At 35.1% G+C, this 22,264-nt stretch overlaps 1 long non-coding RNA gene across 1 annotated transcript in view; it reads right to left on the bottom strand.

Annotated features, from left to right (window-relative positions):
• Positions 1-7,566: 7,566 nt before the first annotated feature.
• Positions 7,567-22,264, bottom strand: part of LOC148044680 (uncharacterized) — a 32,058-nt gene continuing 17,360 nt past the window's right edge. Inside the window, exons 4-7 of the long non-coding RNA XR_015697401.1 lie at positions 14,393-14,593; positions 13,334-13,406; positions 8,180-8,377; positions 7,567-7,811 (exon numbers count right to left, since the gene is read on the bottom strand). This is a non-coding gene — a long non-coding RNA (uncharacterized LOC148044680). The remainder of the gene's footprint in view (positions 7,812-8,179; positions 8,378-13,333; positions 13,407-14,392; positions 14,594-22,264) is intronic.

Raw genomic sequence — 22,264 nt, 5'->3', positions numbered from 1 at the left:
AAGATAAAATCTAACAGAATTAAGGATAAATTAAAACCTGAAAACTCTGGGGACTATAAAAACTTATTTGCCTGGTATCACGAGAACATTAGATTTATCATCAACAGTTCCTCTCTGAGAAGGTAGTTTTATATATTTAGTAGTGCTAGCAGACGACCCACTTACAAACACAATCCAATATTTATTTTGTTACACAGCTTGGGAAATTGTTATATAAACAAATGATTGCTTCCATGTACACACAAACACAGAAACACACACAGACACACAGAGACAGAGACACAGAGACACAGAGACACAGAGACATATATATATATTGAAATAACCAAGCAAGACTTATATGTTCCTCTCTCATTTGAAGTAAGGTGGATGGCATTCTGAAAGAAGATATCATATCTGGAATATCTGCTACACAGAAGTTCGCATTGTACTTATTTTTTAATCTTTATCATCATTTAGTGCCTCCTGATCTATTTTTGTTCATCTAAGCCAGCCTTCCCTACTTGATTCTCTCTAGATACGTTGGACTGTGGCTCACAGTATTCCCAGATGCATATGGAAGGCATCAGGGTAAGCATTAAATGTCAGAGACAGAACTGTTTTGATCTAGTTTTCTATGTTTGGTTTGTGTGTGTTTGTAACTCTGATTTTATATTTCTTTTCCTGTTATCTAATTGTAAAATAGTACGGTATATACAAGAAATAACCACCCCCAACTTCATGGAACTCTTAATGACAAAGTCAAATGATAAAGGTGAGGATTTGGCATTCTTATGCAGTACAAGTTGCTCTAATGCAATTTTAAACATGCTTTCTAAGAGGTAAGCTCCACTAAAGTGCCTGTCTCGGTGAAACTAATCAATATATGCATTTAAAGCTTTTGGAATCTTGGAGATATATATATATATATATATATATATATATATTCTGCTGCCGTGAAGCTGCTGTCACGAAGCATATCAGAATAGAGGAAATCATTTGCACACTGTCTGATACATGAGAGGCACAGGACACAATATTTTTTCCCATGGTGCTCTTTGTGTAGATTCATTTTTGCAAAGATAAAGACATGACTGAGAGAAAGGAGAAGAAATAGCACATTATGTGCCCTAAAGGCTCAACAAAAAAACAGACAGGAAAAAGGCTCTTAGAAAAATAAGGGAAAAATATTGCTCATATTTTTTTTAAAAAAATAAAACACACAAATATAAATGACTGTTACAATGGACATTCTGGCTTTGCCTCTTGTATCTCCAGTTGAAGTAGAATTGTGTCACCCAGAATTTGTTATTTGAAAAGAGGCATCTGGTTAGATTATGATCAGAGCATCAGTACTTTTCAACGGATTACTTTTTCAGCTGGATCTGGCCCAATTGCTGCAATAATCCAAGCCTCTCACCATGCTGAATCTTTTTTTCTAAGTACTGCAGTCCTTTTCCTATGCCAAGGAAAGCTATTGGCTCTTCTCCATAGACTGGAGGACCTATGGCTGAAAGAATATCAGAGTTGGCCACATGTCCTAGCATCTTCCCCTGAGGATTTATTTTTGCTCCAAAATGGCTTGTTGGTGAGACAAGATCACGCCATAAGGAGTGGCTGAAGCTCAGCCATGTTGCCACAATAGAACCAGTGAAAGGCATGTAATGAAATGAACAGTTAATCAGCCCAGAATAGTAATTTGCCTACCCATCAGCCTCCAAGTAGTAGCAGTCAGCCAATCTTATCTGGGTTTTGAAGATAAACAGGGCTGAACCCGTTAATATTTAAATAGAGGGCTTATAAGAGTTTAGGAATTTATTCAATTTACATGACTGCCTCCTAAACTTAATGGCAAACCACTTCTATGTTATTGCCAAGAAAACTAGTGAATACATCCATGAAAATACCAGAAGTCAAGATTAATCCAAAGGAAGCTATCTTAAGAAGCCAGTTAACTGTAGTGGTTAAGATGCTAGCCTAGAAACCAGGAGACTGTGAATTCTAGTCCTTCCTCAAACAAAGTCCCTGTATGACTTTGGCCAAACTATTCTCTCTTAGTCCAACCCACCTCACATATTTGCTATAGAAGGAGAATTAGGTAAATTCACAGAATAATATCTTACACATATAGGAATATTTATTCAGAAGTAAATGCTGTTGAATTCTAATGGATCTTTTCATTTATAAGTAAAAATGACACCAATTTAATTTTTAAAATAATATCATGCTTCCTCATCAGAAGTAATAAGGTAATAGTAAGCAAAAGCTGCAATTTGAACAGAGCCATTCTATCAAATGTTCTAAGTCAGAATCCCTGCATGAAAAATACAATCTTGGTTTAAAAACTGAGTTTATTGACACTGCATTCTTGCAGATGAAGGGATTCTTACCAAAAGATAAGAAAGAGAAATACTGAGATAATGTAGAAGTGAATCTGTGATTTGTCATCAGGAATAATGTTCCATATTTATAATATTCAGCTCTTGAGTTCTTGAAGGTCCATTTGAGGCCAAATTCTGTCTGCTTCTATAAATATCAGGTTATTGACAAAATACAAGGCAGGTTTTCTCCAAAATAGCATCATGTGGGCATGCAATACATATAAAGCCCATTGCTATAAACTGCTCAAGCAGATTAAAGCATCCCACTCACTGGCCAGAATATAATCAGAAAACTAGAGCTTCTCTTGGCACAAATACACTGCTGAAATTCAAAGAGATGAGGGGAGGGGAGTACAGTGGAGAGAATATAGAACATAAATGAAAACAGTTTATATGGGTAAAAATGGAGAAAGGGGATGTCATAATCTAATCCCCCAAAATTAACATTCCTTGAGAATATTGTTAGAGTGAAAATAAGGAGATTCCACACATTTCAATTCCATGAGACTTCAAATTGTGCACTCACCTGAAAAAATACTTCATTTTCATTTGCATGTTTGATGATTGATACTTTAAATTCTAAACTGAATGGTTTATTCATACAGCATTTAACCAGGTCAGATAAAGAATCACTATATGTATTTGTACAAAACGTTAGGTTTGGTTGGTATTAACCTTGGTTAGGTTTTTGTAGTTTTCCAGGTACAAATTCAGTTCATTTAGATCATTTATGGTTTAAAATATTATGTAAATCCAGCAGATGACTTGAGTAATTAGGTATATTATGCAAATGCAGCAAGCAGTGCTACATTTCTTCACAAGCTATATTGTAAAAAGTATTATTTAAAATAATGTCTGCCGAGGACATTGCAACCTTATGTCATAGGAAACTATGTGGAATTAAAAATCCTGGGATTTGTAATCCATAGGTTTACTGGATTGAAGTTTTTACCTACCTTCAGTTTTCCTTTGAAAAGGAAAGAAAGGAGTTTTTGCCAGTTTGTAGTATTTGTGTATAACTACAAATGAAAAAGCTTAAATTATGCCTCAGCAATACTCAGACTTCAGAAATCAAAGTTTACTGTTCCTACACTTGGGTTCCAGGAAAGAAGCAGTAACATAAGCTGTTATTAATGATTTCAAATCCCAAATCAAGGTTCTTTGTGTAACTTCATTCGAAACTTCTATTGTGTCACTCTTACACATGAAATAGCAATCTCCTCCTAGTGTATAAAATAGTGACCTTTTTATATTTTGCAACACAGAGAAATTCCTTGTGTACATCTAAGGTTAATAACCTAGTCTATTTTTTCCTTTGTCTTACAAAAAGCTTTATGTGAAAATCTTGACTGTTCAAAGCCATGATGCGTGATGGAGGGCAAATCTTTGAACCTGGATAGATTCTTTTTCTTTTTTTCTGATCTCCTGCCTATATTTTCCCCACTATTTCTCATTCTTTCATTCTGCTTAATGTTGCTTATTCTGAAAGGGAATAGCATGATACTTGTATGTGTGTGTGTGTGTGTGTGTGTGTTTGCTGATAAATAAATGAAGGGAGACAAGTATAGATCTATTTCAAGCTATTTAGCTCTCATCAGCTAGCCATACCCTTGCAACTGCCTGGAAGGCTCCTGGAGTGGGGCTGAAAGGGGAAAGGGAAGCAGTATGCTCCCTCCCATATTTGGGCACACCAGGTGCTTTGACAAAAAGAAAAAAACACTTAATTACTCCCCTGGCTCAGATGATGAGAGAGGAGAGTGACTTAGAGGTTAATACAACTGCCTAATATATAAAAACAGTCCAAGTTTGAATCCCAGTAAGGGCTGATAACAGATACTGTAAATAGCTTGAAATAGATCTATACTAGTCTCCCTTCATTTATTTATCAGCAAAAATGTAACACAAAATGGTTTGTTTTGCCAAGAAGGCTCCTGGAGTGGGGCTGAAAGGCAAAAGGGAAACAGTATACTCCCTCCCATATTTGGCCACACCATATGCTTTGACAAAAAGAGAAAAAAACAGTGTGTGTGTGTGTGTGTGTGTGTGTGTGTGTGTGTGTGTGTATGTAGGTCTTTGGTTATTTGGGTTTTCTCCCACGTAAAATTGGAGGTGTTTTGGTGACGTTTCGATGAAGTCACATTCATCATCTTCAGGCTTCGTGCACGAAGCCAAGCAAACAAGCCTGAAGATGACGAATGAGACTTCGTCGAAACGTCGCCAAGACACCTCCAATTTTTCACGAGAGAAAATCCGAATAACCAAAGACCTACATACTAACACCCACGAAAACCTCAGAAAACACACACACACACACACACACACACATATATGTTGTATTTGTGCTGATAAATAAAGGGAGACTAGTATAGATCTATTTCAAGCTATTTAGCTCTCATCAGATATATAGTTTGAAGTCAGTCACTCCTAGAAAAGTCATTCCTCCAAGAGGGATCCCTAGATATGCCAAAATCTGACCAAAAGCCATTGCCATCCCCCAAGTTCATATAAAAAATCAAAATTTTTGTTAAAACAACATCACAACAGTAAATAACTACTAAAATATCAGCATGACATTTAGTGACTTATCTAGAATTAAATGCTACCAAAGTCCCTTTTTTTACTTTTGTGAGCATGGGTTCAATGAAAAAAAGCAATGAACTTTAAATAAGAAAGAACTTGATACAACTAAATTAATCCCATGATTTTTAAATGAAATTAACATTTCAGACTTGTAAAATCCAGATAGATAAAAATCTAGAAATGATACAGAAAACTTATGCCAATTTATCATCATTTGGAATTTTGCAGCCCCAGACTAGTAACCCCATTTTAATTAAAAATGAAAATATTCCTGGAAATAAATTGTCAAAGTGGTTTCCTTTAGGATTAATATTTCTAAGAGAAATAGATGCAACATTTTAAGAAGGCAACCAGGATGTTTCCTAACTATTTTGGGAATCTGTTATTAGTATTTAAACATAATTCTATATATTGGAAAACCTAGAACTATACGACCTACGGTCTGACCTAAGTGCAGTACACAAAATTATGTGCTACAATGTCCTACCTGTCAATGACTACTTCAGCTTCAACCACAATAATACACAAGCAAACAATAAATACAAACTCAAGGTAAACTGCTCCAAACTCGATTGCAGAAACTACGACTTCAGGAACAGAATGGTCAATGCCTGGAATGAACTACCTGACTCTGTTATTACAGCCCCAAACCTCATAATTTTAACCTAAGACTGTTACTGTTGACCTCACCCTACTCCTAAGAGGACTGTAAGGGGCATGCATAAGTGCACCAGTGATCCTAACGTCCCTTTCTTACTTTCTCCATTTTTTCATACCCATTTACTGTGTTGAAATTTCGATTTATACTTATACCGGTTATCTTTTACATGTTTGACAAACAAAACAAAACCAAACCAAACAAAACCAAACCAAACCAAACAAAACAAAACAAAATGAAACAAATAAATAAATAATACATGCATGCATGCATGCATGCATGCATGCATACATACATACATACATACATCTATACACAATAGATTATTCTATTCAAGATAATTCTATATAAAACAACCTTATTCAGAGAGTTCCAAGGACCTTTCACAATTAATATAAATTTTAAAAACAGCAAAACAACTGCTTGAAATACATATGTGTAGAAATTTGTGTATCAGCATTTCACCAAAGTAGTTCCATCTTTTTCTCTGGATGCTGCCCTAACCTAACCAATGAGCTGTTTTCTTTAAATCAAAGGTTTTATTCTCTCTATTTTAGTCTTCAATTGAATCTTTTCTCTTAATCTGAAAGTTTCTTCCTTGGATCACTTTCCTTAACAAGGAGATAGCTTCAACTTCCTTATTGCTTGATAAACCTTCCAATCCAACTTCATGATGGAAAAAAACCCAAAATAAAAGCCTTATGTTGTTTTAAATTCTACTTTTAACCTTTCATTCCCAAATGGCTAGCTCCCTATCCAATTACTTGCCTAAAAGTGACATCACTGTATTATATTTCAATAAGATAAAATGTTCTAAAAGGGGTAACTTACATTTAATTAGACAAGCCTTTAGGTAAGATATTATTTACTCTTACTGGTTCCTGGCAGTATCAAAATCAATACAGTATTAAAAATTTCATGCTTGAAGTTGACTTTTCAAACATGCACATAATTTAGCTGTTATAAGATGCAATTGTAAAATGAAAATCAAAATGGAAGAAAATCTGCATATATTTTTTTATCCGTCACAGAAGGAACAGGTGGAAGCATTTTGCTGTTTCAACCACTAGAAAGATATAACTATTGTGAAATGTGTACAAATGGATTAGAGCAAAGGCTTTCAATAATACAATCCTGGTAAGGTATCTCTTGAAATCTACTATTCTAACGACGTTAATATTTTGCTAAAGAAATACAAGCTAAAGTGTATATAATAGAAAAGTGCATAAATTGCTTCATTTTTCTGCACATGCAAAGCACTGCAATACTTAATAATGGCTGGTTCACCAACTGCAGAAATCAGGGGACAGTTTTGTAAATAGCCACCGGCAAACTCCTTCCTATGAAACAGTGGCCTCCTTCCTCCCTACCACTTCACAAAAAAATTCAAGGATTTCATGCAATATATTCCAAAGCAAGACAGATTTACATCTGGAAAGTTTACTTTCTAGGACTCAACTAGAAATTACCAGCAATTACTATGGTTTGATATGAAATTAAAATAACTCATCTATGGTTAAGGAAACAAATGGAAAGGAAGGGGAAGATGTAACATACAGTACTTTGCCTCTTGGTGCAGAGAGTACCAAGCAACCCGTAGAGACACTTTATCCTATTTGTAATTTCACACAATTCTTGCAAATGGTCATTGCCTAGAAACAAGAGAGCATTTACATTGAGTTCCACTGCCATCTTAGACATGAAAGCCAACTGGGTGACTTTGGGCCAGTCACTCACTCTGAGCTCAACCCATCTCATTCTAGTAAAAGGAGATACCCTTACATCTTTGTCAATATCTAAGTTTTGGTCTTGGGAAAGAAAGAAAAAAGACGGAGTAGCAACTTTGGTAGAAATGGTTCCATGCATCGACGAGACATGCTCAAGTTGAATGGAGAAGTTTTGGAGGTGGAGAGGATGATAGCTTAATGCTAATACTCAGGACTGCAAGAAAAAGAGGGCAGTAATGTAGGATTTTTAAAATTTATTTAGCAAAATCTGGAAAGCCACACTTTCCCTTATTTCTGCTTATCCAGAAATATGTTCTATGCTTATATCTTTTCTCCTCCTCTCCCACAAACGTAAGATTTTTTCTTCTCCAACTTGATGCAAACTTCACAATAATTTGTCCTTGTCCTCCAAGTGAAGCTTTGATACTTTCTTGCAAGTCGTATTTGCCAGCTCACATGACATAGCAGGCTGCGGATTCGTTTGAACTGTGAAAAGAGAAAAATAAAACAGTTGCACCGTAAGAGAGGAGAGGATAATTCTGCCAGGCTCCTTTCTGTCCTGCAAAGCTGGTTTAACAATGGACCTATGAGTAGAGAACTCTTTTTTTAGATGACCATCTTAATAGCAAGCTGCTTTGGGCATTGTGTTATTGTATTTTACTTCAGAAATTTAACACTGCCTTTGTTAAATTGGAAAGGCAGAGATGAAAAGAACGATGGCACAGCCTATGAAGATAAGATGGCTTTCATACCACCTTACAATATCCAGAAACTGCCTCCCCTGGAGCTGCTAAACTGAGGAAGCTGCACTGCATTACAACTTTCTGGTAACAGAATAGCTGCTGGCAACTAACCTCTGAGAAATACTTCATCCTGTCAGTTCTTTGGCGTCAGAAACCATTTTCTTCTGTTGCCACTCACACTGAACTTTCAAAGGTCATCCTTCCATAAGGGATGCTGACTGGTCTTATCCTCATTCAGGAAACTCTTCCACCTTGTCATGGGATTACTTTGAAGAGTTGTAGGAGTCTGTTTATTCCTGTTCATAGTTGCTGCAAAAAAAAAAAAGCACTGTTTTTATCAAGGGTTGGCTTTATGCATTTCACACTACAATGACTCTCTCCCTCCCTCCCTCCCTCTCTCCAAGGCTGCCTGTTATTATAATTCCCAAGGCTAGTGAGATAGAATTGTAACAGGTGCTACTGTTCTACTTTTATGGTTTAGGTCCTGTGCAGATAATGTTAACTTTATTTAACTATGTAAACTGATGGGTGAGATAGTCCAATATGCTGGAGAAAATAAAATATATAAAAATAAACAAATAAAATAATACAATCTACCATGGGCTGCTATACAAGCCAACACACATTGATTTAAAGTCAGCAGTGACAGATGTACTTTAGCAAATAAGGATTATTTGTGGCAGAAAAATGGAATCTGTGGGTTTCAGCTTGTTGCTGAGTGACATTTAGTACTCTTAGCGTGTATAACTAATGATGGAAAATGCTGAGAGCTACAGTTCTACACCATTGGAAATCTACAATCACATATCACATTTTACCATAGGACTCATGACCTATTCTGCTTCATTGTGGAATTAATACATTGGTTCTCATATGAGCAAGGCACGTATAGTGATTGGAACATCAATTGCATTCACACTTAGAATGCATAAATAGCAAATGCATTATTTTCTCACTGATTACTAAACAAAATTCTGCTATTTGTTCATGTCAAATGAGATAAAACAGTCACTTGAGAAGAATGAATCTTGAAAAAGGATGGACCACAATTTAAAACTGTGAATGAATAGGAATTATATATGAATTCAGTTTAGCAGATATTTATCTCAGTATTATTTCCTAGTGCAATTAACAATAAATTGTTGATCAGAGATGTGTTCAAGGTATTTGCTAGTGTCAGGTTACTGTTCTCACAATTATAACCTTAACACAATAGTGGTGCTTACTTCAAGCAGTGTTTATCCAATTAAAGTGGTTAATGACTACTTGTGTTTTAGCAAAATCAAAATTTCATAATACTATGTGATAATAATATGTATCTTTTCCAGGTCTGAATGAAATATGTGATGTACAGATGTTAGGTACTATCAAGAAGGTACTATTCTATACTTTTTATAGAATGTACTGCTGACATGTGAATTATCTTCCTTTGTTATTCCTCTGGAATCAATAGACAAAGAACAATTATATAACATTTACATTCAGCTATACCATAGCAATTCTGAAAATTGTTGATTACTTTGTTATCATAAGCTATTTAGTTAACTTGGTTTAATTTAATTTAATTTAATCCATTTATTTTGATTGCAATCAAAATGAATCTGATTGCAAATGTCAATAACTTTCTTCATTAAAGGAACCTTTAAAGAGATACATTAACCATGCTCCATATCAGTTAAGAATCTAAACTATTATTTGCTTTAGATGAAGTCAGACAACCATTCAACTACTTTTATGTTATCTTTTAAATGATAAGTTCTATTCTCATTCAAACCTCTTAAGTCTTTACTTCTCTCACCATCTTTAAATGGTTCACACAAATCTCATTCTCTACCCCACTGAGTTTGCTTTGTAAATGCTGAATGCCATGAACCTTATTTAATTTGCCTTTCCTAACTAATGAAAAGGGAGTTAATTTGCAGGTCCATAAAAACAAAGAATCAAACAAAGAAATACTGACATACTGCTTAGAAGTGATGGGGCATAATTACAGCTTGTTGCATCCTGTGTGCTAGGGAAAACAATTCATTTCTAATTAATAAAATGGGAAGTCCTGAGTACATTTATTTATATATTCATAATCAGGCTACCCTATGGTCCATGTTTCATCAGTTGCAATAACTTAAAGGATACTATGCTGGAAAGTTGTATTAGTACAATAAATTACATCTTATAATATATTATTCATGAGAAAGCGGCAGAAGAAATACAGTCAAAAGCTGTTCCTTTTAGAAAAGGGAGGGGAGAAATGAGCAAGCAGGACAAGCATAATCTAAAAGGACCAATAGGTGTTTCAAAACAAGAAATTGCATTTTGTTCGCAAAGGAAAAAACTGGCATTCACACTATTATCTGTGTAAAATACTAAGGCAAGTGTGAAGCACATAATTCACATTTCCTAGCTTCAGTTCAGGATTTCCTAGCTTCTGTATTGAAGTTGGTGCATTATTGTTTGGTAAATGAACTTTAAGAATTTCCCTGTGAACTAACATGCTTCTTTGGATTAGAAGATTGAAGGGTAATAGGCAAGAGGGAGCAGTGACAGAGTTTCATTTATTTAAAGACATAACAATATTATGATACATTGCATGATAATAAATGATTTTCTGAGGGCAATTTTATACAAGGATCCAATCTGGGTCAGTCACTGGGACCAGAGGTTTAGTCTTCCGATCTTTCAGAGTTATGCTGGAGTCCATCCTCAGGGAACTTCTCTCTACTGAAATGTGTTCAACTTTATCCTGGGACATGTATATTTGCCTTCATTCGTAATTCTATACAAATCTAAGTTTTTACTGATAAAGAGCTACAAGTGGTCCTTCCTCAGCAGGTATATCCACTTAATATAAATATACTACACATTTTCAAAGATAATATTTTTTTAAAATTAGGCCTCTTCTCAATTTATGAATAAACGAATAGGTGAATAGCTGAGGGACATATGCATGAAAGAATGTTAATGATCAGTTCCCAGCTTCCCTTTCTTACATGCCATTAGTGCACCTTTTAAAGCTCCTCCTCAGCTATAAAATTATAAATTATCAAAGTTTGGAAGAAATGGGCAAGGCCTAACAGTATATTTAAGAGTTAAGAAATAACATAATTCACTTCCTTCCTCCAAGATAGCTTGCGGCTGTAGAATTCACTCGCATCTTATTTCATATCCAAGTTATTAAAAAACCCACAACTTGACTGATGTACATTTTTTCTTTAAAAAAAAAAACATTTATTAGAGCATGAACAAAACAATAAAGAAAAATATAAACAAAGAGAGAGAAAAGAATCACAAAAATATATTAAAAAGACCTCCCCACCTTCTTTGTTACAAGTATCAACTATTAGATCAGGTAATGAAAAGGCACACAAGGCTAACGGAGACAACAGCTCTTTATTGTAACCGAACAAGTATGTACAATCCAGCGAAGGTTGAGTCTGACAGCAGCCCTTTTATAGGGAGCTGTCAAACCCTTCAACCAATAAGATTAAACCTCTGTTCCCGCCGGAACAGAGGACCTTGGTGGAAACCATTATAACTGAAGCTAGTATCTAACATCAACAGTTATATAAAACTCAACACTCCACATTCCAATTATTAGCTATTAACAAAATCTCCACTGAAAGTTATCCAATGCCCCCAATATCCTAATATAAACAAAGTTAAAAAAAAACCTAAGGTTTAACATAGCTAAAGATCATTTCCCTTTACAACATACAAGTCCAAATTCAGATAAATAACATCTTATTTTCACATTCCATATCTCCACTCTATAGGCACATCCATATTTCACAAATATGAAATAATCTTTCTATCCCAACAGAGACAAAAAAGCAAAAATAAATAATTTCTTCTTTAAAAAAAATCTCATTGAGCAATCAGTACAAAAATAATCCAAAAAGAATCATCCCAAATGATAAGATATCCCATTTTATCCTGATTGAATAAACCAACGCTGTAATTTATCTTTCATATAAAATGGTATTTTTCTGTGATCCATTTGGATGGTTAAGAACCATTTTACAAATTTATTTGGTGTCTTAAACTGTATCTTTTATAAATCTAGCAAAGAGACATTATTTCAGCTATTTTCTGATATTCTCATTTTTATTTCCTTCTTGATTTTTAAAACCTTATCCAATGTATCTGGTGATAGGTTTGAACATTCAAAATGTTCATTTTTTTTCCCACAAGCAAATTTTGCTGGATATACTATCTTGTTCTGTGACATCTTCATTTCATAACAGATGCAATATAATTCCCTTTTCTTGATGCAGATCTGTATGCAATTTTTCAAAGATGTCTCTAAATGCCATTATAAATTGCTTGCCTTATATCTTCAATCTCAAAAACAATTTTTCTTTTCCACGGACGTACTTATTTTTTGAAAAACAGTTCCAAAATCTCAATACTCAAAGACAACATTTTTGAAGCCTTAGAATGTTCTATAGTCAAAACATTATTTTATATTTTGCTGTTTATTCCAAGATTTTAGAAATTATAAAACTAAATCTTCATATTCTTATAGTGAGGATTAAGTGTTCATTCAGCCAGTATTTCCAATCTTGTCATTTCAAAGGTGTCTAACGTCTTTAAATCCAAAATGGTTAGCACAAATTTAGTGTTCCTGAAGGGCTCCAATATGCAGCTGACACAAGATGGTGATTACCCTCCTTAACCTCCTCACCTGAGAGTGATGATCTCATTGTGAGGTAAAGGAATATTCACAAGGTTAAACAGTTTGGCCAATCGCTCATCATTCTCTTTATTCAAGAGAACATCAAAGGGAGAAGCCGATCTGTTTCAGCTTGTCTGCGGAACACGTCAGTTGAAGCCAACTGATCAACATTTGTTTCATATTTACCAACAACCTGTGGAAGAGCCACTGATTGAAGAGGAGGAGACCTTAACAGGGAGAGTTAAAAGGATTAAAATTTCAGCTTAGACTATGTGAGGAGGAAGGAAACTTTTGGAGTTCATGCATTAGAGTATATCTAGCCTTTCCCAAGGGAAGGCTAATATTCTGGTGAGATTCCTGTACACCAGCGTACATCAATAAAGGAGCCTCTTTGATCATTCTTGGAACTGTTCTTCTTGCTTGTGCCTGACACAAACTTATCACTAGGCAAATAACTCCTGTCTTTAAGCATTAGCTTCAAGCAGCAGACACTCACTGTCATGAATAGCAAATTGTTAGCTAATTCATTAGTATTTACGATAATTACATACAATGATAGAAGGGGAAAGAGAGTCACTTATGGGATTTGTTGCCTCATATCTTAGAACAAATTGGCAATCTTTTGAAGTTGTACTCCTTATCTTGACCATGGGAAATAATTTACTTCTAAGAAAGCAAAAAGTCATATAATGTTATTTTAAAAATCTTTTACATGTCAATATATGTGACATGCAATGTTTATATATTACATTTCACACTTTAATGAAGAAAATGGGACAGCAGCACCTTCTCGAATCATCAGGCAATTGAAAGCCAACCTCAACAGATGCTAGAAATGTGATAATTAGATTTTTATCCCACGTATTTTCTCAACAATAACCACCCTGTGTGCAATAGGTTGGGCTGGGATTGACCGGCCCAAAGTCACCCAGCAGGGTTTCATCCCTAAGAGTAGCCTAGAATTCAGTCTCCTGCTTTCTAAACCAGCACTACACCAAACTGGATTATTAAGACTTTGGAAACGTTTTTTTTTTTTAAAAAAAGCTTTTTCTTTTTAGTCTCTTATCATACATACATTTACAAGTATATATTCTCATACATATTATTCTTATTACATTTTAACCCTTTTAAACATTCATTTTTTTATATAAAAAGTTAAGATATATAATCGAGATTGCTTTGCTTACCATTCCAATACACCTATTTTATTCTACTACCACTCTACTTTTCTTTCCTTTTCTCCCTCCCTCCCTTCTCTATTTTCTTATTTCCTCCTCTCCTTTCCCTTTCCTTCTTCCCCTTCCTTTCCCCTAGTCCTCTCTTCCCCTTTCCCTTCATACCCTCTCTCCTCCTCTCCCTATACCTCCCAGTCTTCCTCTCCTTTCCTCTTTCTTCTTTCCTTTTCCTCTCCTCTCTTCTCTTCTCCTTTCATCTCCCTCTCTAGACTTTGGAAAAAATTATTAAAATTTATTTGAGTGCACCAGACAGGATGAGTTCAAGTACTGAACTTTCATGTATTTCAGTAAAAAAAAAAGATGGATATGAGGGACTACATCTAGTACCTGTAGAAAAAATACAAAGTGAAATGTTCAAACTTGTTTCTGTGCCTCCCCATCCCCAGTTCTTTGAATGAGACAGAACAGTAACCATACCTGAAAGAATCCTTGCAGGAAACTATGAGGATGCTTGAAACCCTGCCAGAATAGAACAAAGTTCCATCTAAATCCAGCATCCTGTTTCTTATAATTATTAGCCAGATCCCATGGAAGCCAGCAGTGTTTAATGATGGAGTCATAGCCATTTCTTGCTCTTCTTCTCCAGTGACAGTATTTCAGCACTTTGTGCTTTCATGCCTGGAAATAGTTGACAAGCATCATAACAATTGTATCTTCTATGAATTCATTTTTTAAAGATAATAATTCATGCTGTGATTAGCTAGTTCCGTAGTTCAGTTATGTGTGTTATAAAGTAGTTCTCAATTCCTCTTTCTTAAACCTTTCACTGTGCAGATTCATTAGGGAAATCCCAGTAATAGTATCATGGAAAAAAAGAAATATTCACTACTACTTTTTCTGTCCCATCCATAATTTTCTATTCCAATATTATCTCCACTTTAATTCTGTCTTTTTTTTCTAAATAAAAAAGTATGAAATTTTGAGTATTTCTTTTATGAAACATTTGTCACCCTGTCATTTTAATAGATATTTTTTCTATATTATTTCAAGTTCTCTATATTTTTGATATACCAATCAGAATATTATGTAATATTCTAATTGGAGGATAAAAGAATGATAACATTTGTTGTTTCATTGTCAATCCTTTTCTAAACATCCTTCAAATGAATTTTTCCTTTTTTCCAGTTGCCACATTAGGTTGTTGTTTTCATTGAACATAAACTGACTTCTAGTTACCAATTGTCTATTTAGACACTATCAGCCCATACACAAAGTTCTGTTTCATTGCTCCAATATTCATTTGTTCAGTTTCTTGCATGAAACCATTTTCATCATGTTAATGTAAATGATTGGAAAAAGAAAACTAAAAAAAGTTTTATCTGTACAGTGAGTAATCTGGGACTAAATCTGGGTAGCAGTTGCATACAAAATCTTTGCTAGACCAATTCTTGAATACAGCTCATCTGTCTGGAATATGCACTGTATATCGGACATTAATAAAATTGAGCGAGTCCAGAAGTATTTCATGAGAAGAGTACTACACTTGTCTTCTCGTAACAGAATACCCTACACCACCAGGCTTGAAATTTGGGGCTTGGACAACCTAGAACTATGCCGGCTATGGTCGGACTTAAACATAGTACACAAAATTATCTGCTACAACATCCTACAGGTCAATGACTATTTCAGCTTCAACCACAATAATACATGGCAAACAATAGATACAAACTAAATGTAAACAGCTCCAAACTTGATTTCAGAAAATACAACTTCAGCAATGGAGTGGTCAATGCCTGGAATGCACTACCTGACTCTGTTGTTACATGTTCAAATCCCCATAACTTTAACCTTAAACTGTCTACTATTGACCTCACCCCATTTCTAAGAGGTCTATAAGGGGGCGTGCATAAGCGCACCATCGTGCCTACTGTCCCTGTCCTACTGTCCCCATTTATTCGTCCCCATTTAATTCATACTCATATGTTTATTCTTATACCTATTATCTTGTAAATGATTGATAAATCAGATAAATAAACAAAATAATAAAATAAAATAATTTATGCACAATAATATTTGCAAAGCATTAAGTGTTATTTAAGGGCTGAAGCTGTCATGATGGGAACTAGAATGCCAGTTTGGTGTAGTGATTAAGAATTTGGCCTAGAAACAAGGAGAACTTGAGTTCTGGTGCTGCTTTAGACATGAAAGCTTTCTGGTCTGGGTAACTTTGGGCCACTCACAGACTCTCAACCCAACTCACCTTACAGGATTCTTATGGTGGGGACAATTGGAGAAGGAAAGAATGTTAGTTATGTTTGCCACCTTAAATTTATTTGAAGGGGGAAAAAGTGAGATAAAAATCTAACCCGCCCACCCATTAAAAGCAGAATGAATTGTTATGTAAAATATATGACAGTGTCAACCTTCTATTTTGAGAAAAGGTGAGAAATCCATTCATTTGAAAAAGGCAGGAAAAAAAGGCTCATATTTACAATCAGGGTTCAAAACACATGCACCCAATGTTTTAGGGAGTGAAGAGATTGATTGCTGTGACTGGTGTAAAATTCAATCTCCTATTGATAATAGCATGGAAGAAAAGCCATGCTCTGTCCCCAAGAATAAACAATGGCTTTAGATCCCCTTGCAAATTTGCTGACCATTACCATTGCCTTAGTTCAAATTCTAAAAGTACATAGTAACCTTGAATGATGAACCGTGCAGTCCAGCAAGTGGGTCAGAATATGCCTCAATGAAAAGCTCCTGAATTGTCCCAACCCGTGAAACAGCAGCAACTCTAACACTGAGCACACACTTCCCTTCCTGACAGTTATGATCGTAATTGCCAAGAATACTATTTTAATTCATTTAGTGTCATTTTTATAATATATAAATGTGTGTGTCTGTTTGTATGTATGTACATGTAGATCAGTGGTGGGTTGCAAATCCTGTTCCAACTGGTATGGTTGGAACGGGGCCGGCAGCATCCTCATGGGCACGTGCAGCGCGCACGCACATGCACACAGTGCATGCATGTGTTCAAGCACTCCATGATGCTCCAGCTGCTCCATGGAGCATTGTGTAGGCGCTGTATGCGCCATGCACCTGCATGGAAGCGCAAAAGCCTTTAAACTCTGGTAAGGAGCTCGGGCAGGTGGGCCCTATGGAGCACTGTACCAGAATGGTATCCAGTGTTCTGGGCTGGCTCCAGTATGCGTGTACCGGGGTGTACTGCCTGGAACCCACCACTGATATAGATAGATAGATAGATAGATAGATAGATAGATAGATAGATAGATAGATAGATAGATAGATAGATAGATTGATTTATATTCCTCAAACTAGAGGATTTCCCTATAAACTAAACTTCTATAAGATTTATAATTGGTCAACTGATAAGGAAACTCAAAAAGTGGTAACTGAACTTATTTTATAGAACTGCCCAGACATAGACAACTACATCAATTTCAGAACACACTTAAAAGCTAACTTTTATAATATAGTAACTTCCACTGTGAATTTTTCACCTCCAGCAGGATTACAGTTGGGCCACATTAAAACGGTGACTTTCTATTGTTAAATGAGAAAGTAAGCTGGAATGAAAAGAGCTTAAATGACCCATTTGATGAAATATGGGACACATTCATTCCTCAAAGTATAATACACAGAGACTTTATCCAGGCTTACTTGGATTTTGGCAGAAAACTCACAGAATTATAACAGAGTAGGAGAAAAAGGACAAAAAATCTTCTACCAGTGGAAAAGTAGGATATTCTACAAATAGGGATCCTAAACACTCCAGTTCTATCTTACCAGAAAACAAGTTGCCCTCTCTTAATTCACAGTAAGTGAATATGCCCTCTATTCTATTCCTTTAAGGGTGTTAAAACATAAAAAATATCTTGCAGTTCTTTCAGTCTGCAAACTCATCATCACCATCATCATTTTAGCCATTGTCTATCCACTGCAGGATGAAGGCATCTTCCACATGTTTCCTATGATCTTGAGCTTTTTTTTTTTTTTGCCAATTGGGGCTGCAATATTTGCTTATGTTATTGATCCATCTTGTTTTAGGTCTCTTTCATGGATGTTTTTTATCCCATTCTATGACTGCTTTGGCCCACCTGCCATTAGTTCTTTTTGCTATGTGAATTCCTTTTCAATTCTTTTGCTCTCTTGATGATATCATATACTTTTGTTTGTTCTCTAATCCATATGCAGGTCTTTCTATCTTGTCTTGTAATACTGAGCATGTATCTTTCCATGGCTCTTTGTGCCACTCGTAGTTGTGTATAGATTGTGAAGTTAATGTCCATGTTTCACTGGTATATGTTAGAGCAGGTAACACACATTGATTGAAAACATTCATCTTCAGGGACAGGGGAAGGTTGTTCTTGAAAATTATGCTTAGCTTGCAGAATGCCTGCCAACCATATTTAATATGAGGTTCAATTTCCTTTATTGTATCACCTTCTACTAAGATCCATTAGCCAAGGTATATAGTGGTCTACTAGGACTAGTTCTTCTACAGTCTGCAAACTATTAACTTGGAATTCAGGGTTTTAAGTAAAATAATTTATCTTATTGATCGAAATAAGATCAGAATCTTAAACTTTCAAATTATGAGTTTGGTAGCTTAGCAACTTTAGTGCATCAAGTACTCAGACTATAATTTTAAACATTTAAATGTTTAAAATATTAATGTATAAAGTATCTGTTAGCATGGACCAGATAAGCATCCAGATGAACTCTTTGTCATGTGAATTTCTGTTTGTTTTCCCCTTCTTATTTTTATGTGAATCAACCACAAATTGAATTGAGAATGAATAAATATACATTAAAATGTTTCTTGATTTATATGTTTTTAAACATATAAAATAAACATACTATAAAATATAGTAAAATATTAAATTGTTGTACTTATTACAATGATTGCAGTAAGCTGAACCCAATTCATCTTTACACCAAAATTTGTAACATGCTACATCTAAACAATGTTAAAATTAATTGAAATAATTCAGACACATAAAAACTGTTGGGGTTTACATGTGCTCCATCTCATAAGTATTTAGTAAGTTGTGGCATTTGCTGAAAAGAGATTCTCACACTTAAGAAGCAAGTAACTAAGTCAGAATGTTAAATCAGGTCTGAAGTACAAATCAAATTGAACCCATGGTAGATTTGACAAAAGACTGACCACATTATTCTACTTATACAGCAGATCTCTGGAAGGAAAAACTGTCAAAGCTTTTTTATGCTATTATTTATAGCTGGTGTAGAAATAACACTGAATCATACAGTACTGTCAAGAATAGAATAGTCTGTATACTTGCAGGTTTATTAATGTAGACTGGATTTCCTTGGAATTTTATCCAAACCAAAAAACATCCACAATTACAATTGTAGTGAAAATATTTCTTTGGTGTACAAACTATTTGTTTTCTTAACTGCAATGCATTGAATAAACTCAGTTACCTGGGTTTCCCCATTACATTAAGCTACAGTCATAAAAACAGATTTCAGTTAATTGCACAAACCTATGTTTATGAGACAACCCAATATACTTCTGGTATATTAAGTCTTCCTGGTATATTACATCTTGAAATATGTGAGAGCTTAGGATGGAGATATGAGAAAAAGCACTCTAGTGTATTTAACATTTTAGCAAATGGTACATTCATTTTTTCTAAATATGGAATCAGAGCCTCTCCCCAGGATAGACAAAAACTTTAAAAATGAACTTAAAATGCACAAGCGCCTGTCAGGCTTTCCGTTGCAGATGGAGCAATTATTCTCAGTAAGTAAAGTTCAGAGACCTTTGTAAGAAGAAACTGACTTGGGGGGGAGGATTAAAGTCCCGGGGGCCTGAGCTTGAAGCATTTAGGCAAATCAAGCTCACAAATTCCCCAGCCATCACCTGTGCAGCTGGTCTCATTTGTCTTCACCTGCTGTTTGCATAGGAGATTTTCCCAAAGTTCTTTCCATGGCTTCTGCCTGCTAGCTGGGCATAAATAATGCATTAGTATCTTCCAAAAGCCGTGTAGATAAGTCATGTAATGTTAACATTCACTCACTCCAGTTTCTAGGATCTTCAAAGCTGCTGTTTTTGCCATAACATCCCTACATTCTGTTAACAAAATATTTCATTTTTCTATCTACTATTTATTTATTCTTTAATATTTTTACCCATGTAGAAGCCCCAAATCATCTTCAATTGACACAATAAAGCCCCAAATCAATACAAATAAATAGGTCTCTTAAAGAGACAGAATAAGCAATCTAAAAGACAATCCCTGACTTCTTGTTCTATTTTTTTTTTTTATTTTTTATTTTTTTAGTGGTAATTTTTATTTTATTTCTTTTAAAAAAAACATAAATATGTCATCATTTGTCAATCATTAAGACATTGAAGTACAATTTTTTGTGTGTGTGCCCCTCCCTCCCTCCACCCCCCACCCCCCTCCTCCTTCCCCCCCCCCGACTTCCCAGAACCCGTACACGGTATGGATTTTTAACTAACACAGTCTAAAATCTATTGAGAAAAAAGAAATAAAGAAATTAATGACATTCTAGATTGACCTTAGCTTCTTCTTACTGAACTAACTTTTAACAATTTAAATCATTTCTGATCTTAAGCATAGGCTAACTGGAATTTCTTAGTCCCGTATTTATTTTGTATATAGTCAATCCATTTTTTCCAGTCTCGTTTATATATCTCATTTGAATGATCTTTGAGATATGCCGATATTTTAGCCATCTCGGCTAAGTTTGTTACTTTCAATGTCCATTCTTGGATTGTAGGCAAGTCTTCCTTCTTCCAATATTGCGCCACCAACAGTCTTGCTGCAGTTATCAAGTGCAGAATCAAATTAGTCTCTACCACTGTAAAGTCAGTACATATACCTAGTAAAAATAACTGAGGAATAAACTTTATCCTTCTTTTAAAAACATTTTGCATGACCCACCATATTTTTATCCAAAATGCCTTAACCTTTTGGCAGGTCCACCATATATGATAATATCTAGCATTGAGAGAACCACACCTCCAACATTTAGGCTGTACATTCGGATACATAGAAGCCAACTTTTTAGGATCTAAATGCCATCTATAGAACATCTTGTAAAAATTTTCTCTCAGATTTTGTGCTTGTGTAAATTTCACATTTCTTACCCAGATTCTTTCCCATGTATCCAACATTATTGGTTCCTCAATATTTTGAGCCCATTTTATCATACAATCTTTAACTAATTCTGTTTCCGAATCCATCTGTAGTGTTCTATTATTTTAGAAGGTTTAGGACAACACTGAATTTTATAATACATTCAAGGCCAAAATCTCTAGTACAAGTGGGATCTGCTGTTCTGCTGTCCAGCAGTTTGGATTTCATTCTCAAAAGCTGCTCTGGAACTACAGAGAATAAAGAGGATGAATTTGAAAAAAAATGCACACCAACCAATCAAAAGGAGTTGAAACATTTGATAATATTTGGAAGTAGATCAGACAGATGCCTTCATAATGCACTGAAATATAAGCTCAATCAGATTTGCAAGGTTCTGTTATTATAGCCAATGTCAATCAAAGTATATTCAATCTTCTTTGATTTCTGGATTTGATCCACATAGTGTGGCTGACAGGAGCATGAATCCAGATTCTATCTGAACAAGTTAAGACAGCCACTACTTTTCACTAACTGGTATAGCAGCTGAGGCTGCTGTAAAGAGCTCCAAAGTAGTATCTTAAGCCTCCAAAGTGTTGGATTCATATTTGATTCATATGCAAAGCACTGCATACTCCCAACTTCCACTTTTGTACATTTTTGAGTATGTTCCCACCATTAGAAAGCAAATACATTTCCTTTCTTCTTCTTTTCTTTCCTTTTGTTCCTGGCTGTCAACATTCCAAAGTTTCTATGCAGGACTAGCACCGCAGACATATCTGAAGAGCATTTGGCTTGTTATTGCTGTTCTTTCCAGGTGCATGTCTCTGTTTTAAATACCTATCTGAAACCTCTGAAATTTTAGTTACTATGCTGATACATCCTTTCTACAACTGCGTTTCTGTTGCATGCACCATTTGAATTCACAATGAGAAGGAGTCCTGTTGGGAAATCTCCCGCTATTATTGAAATGCTACAATAATTTTTATTTTTCCTTCAGATAGACCTAATTCCCTGCAGTTATATTTTGAAGCTGCAAAATTAGAACAAAAATTGAGGGAAGAAAATATCAGACAAATAACAAGCCAGATGTAGGAGACGACCAGGATGAGCTGGAGGGAGGAGTCAAATGCATCATCAGTCATGATTCCCTTCGCACCCACAAGAGATCTAAATCCAGTCTACCTTGAATTCT

Source organism: Thamnophis sirtalis, unplaced genomic scaffold, assembly GCF_051295495.1.
Source record: "Thamnophis sirtalis isolate CommonGarterSnake01/CBP01778 unplaced genomic scaffold, rThaSir2_p1.2 scaffold_7, whole genome shotgun sequence".
Classification (NCBI taxonomy): Eukaryota; Metazoa; Chordata; class Lepidosauria; order Squamata; family Natricidae; genus Thamnophis; species Thamnophis sirtalis.
This window is presented reverse-complemented; position numbering and strand designations above follow the sequence as displayed.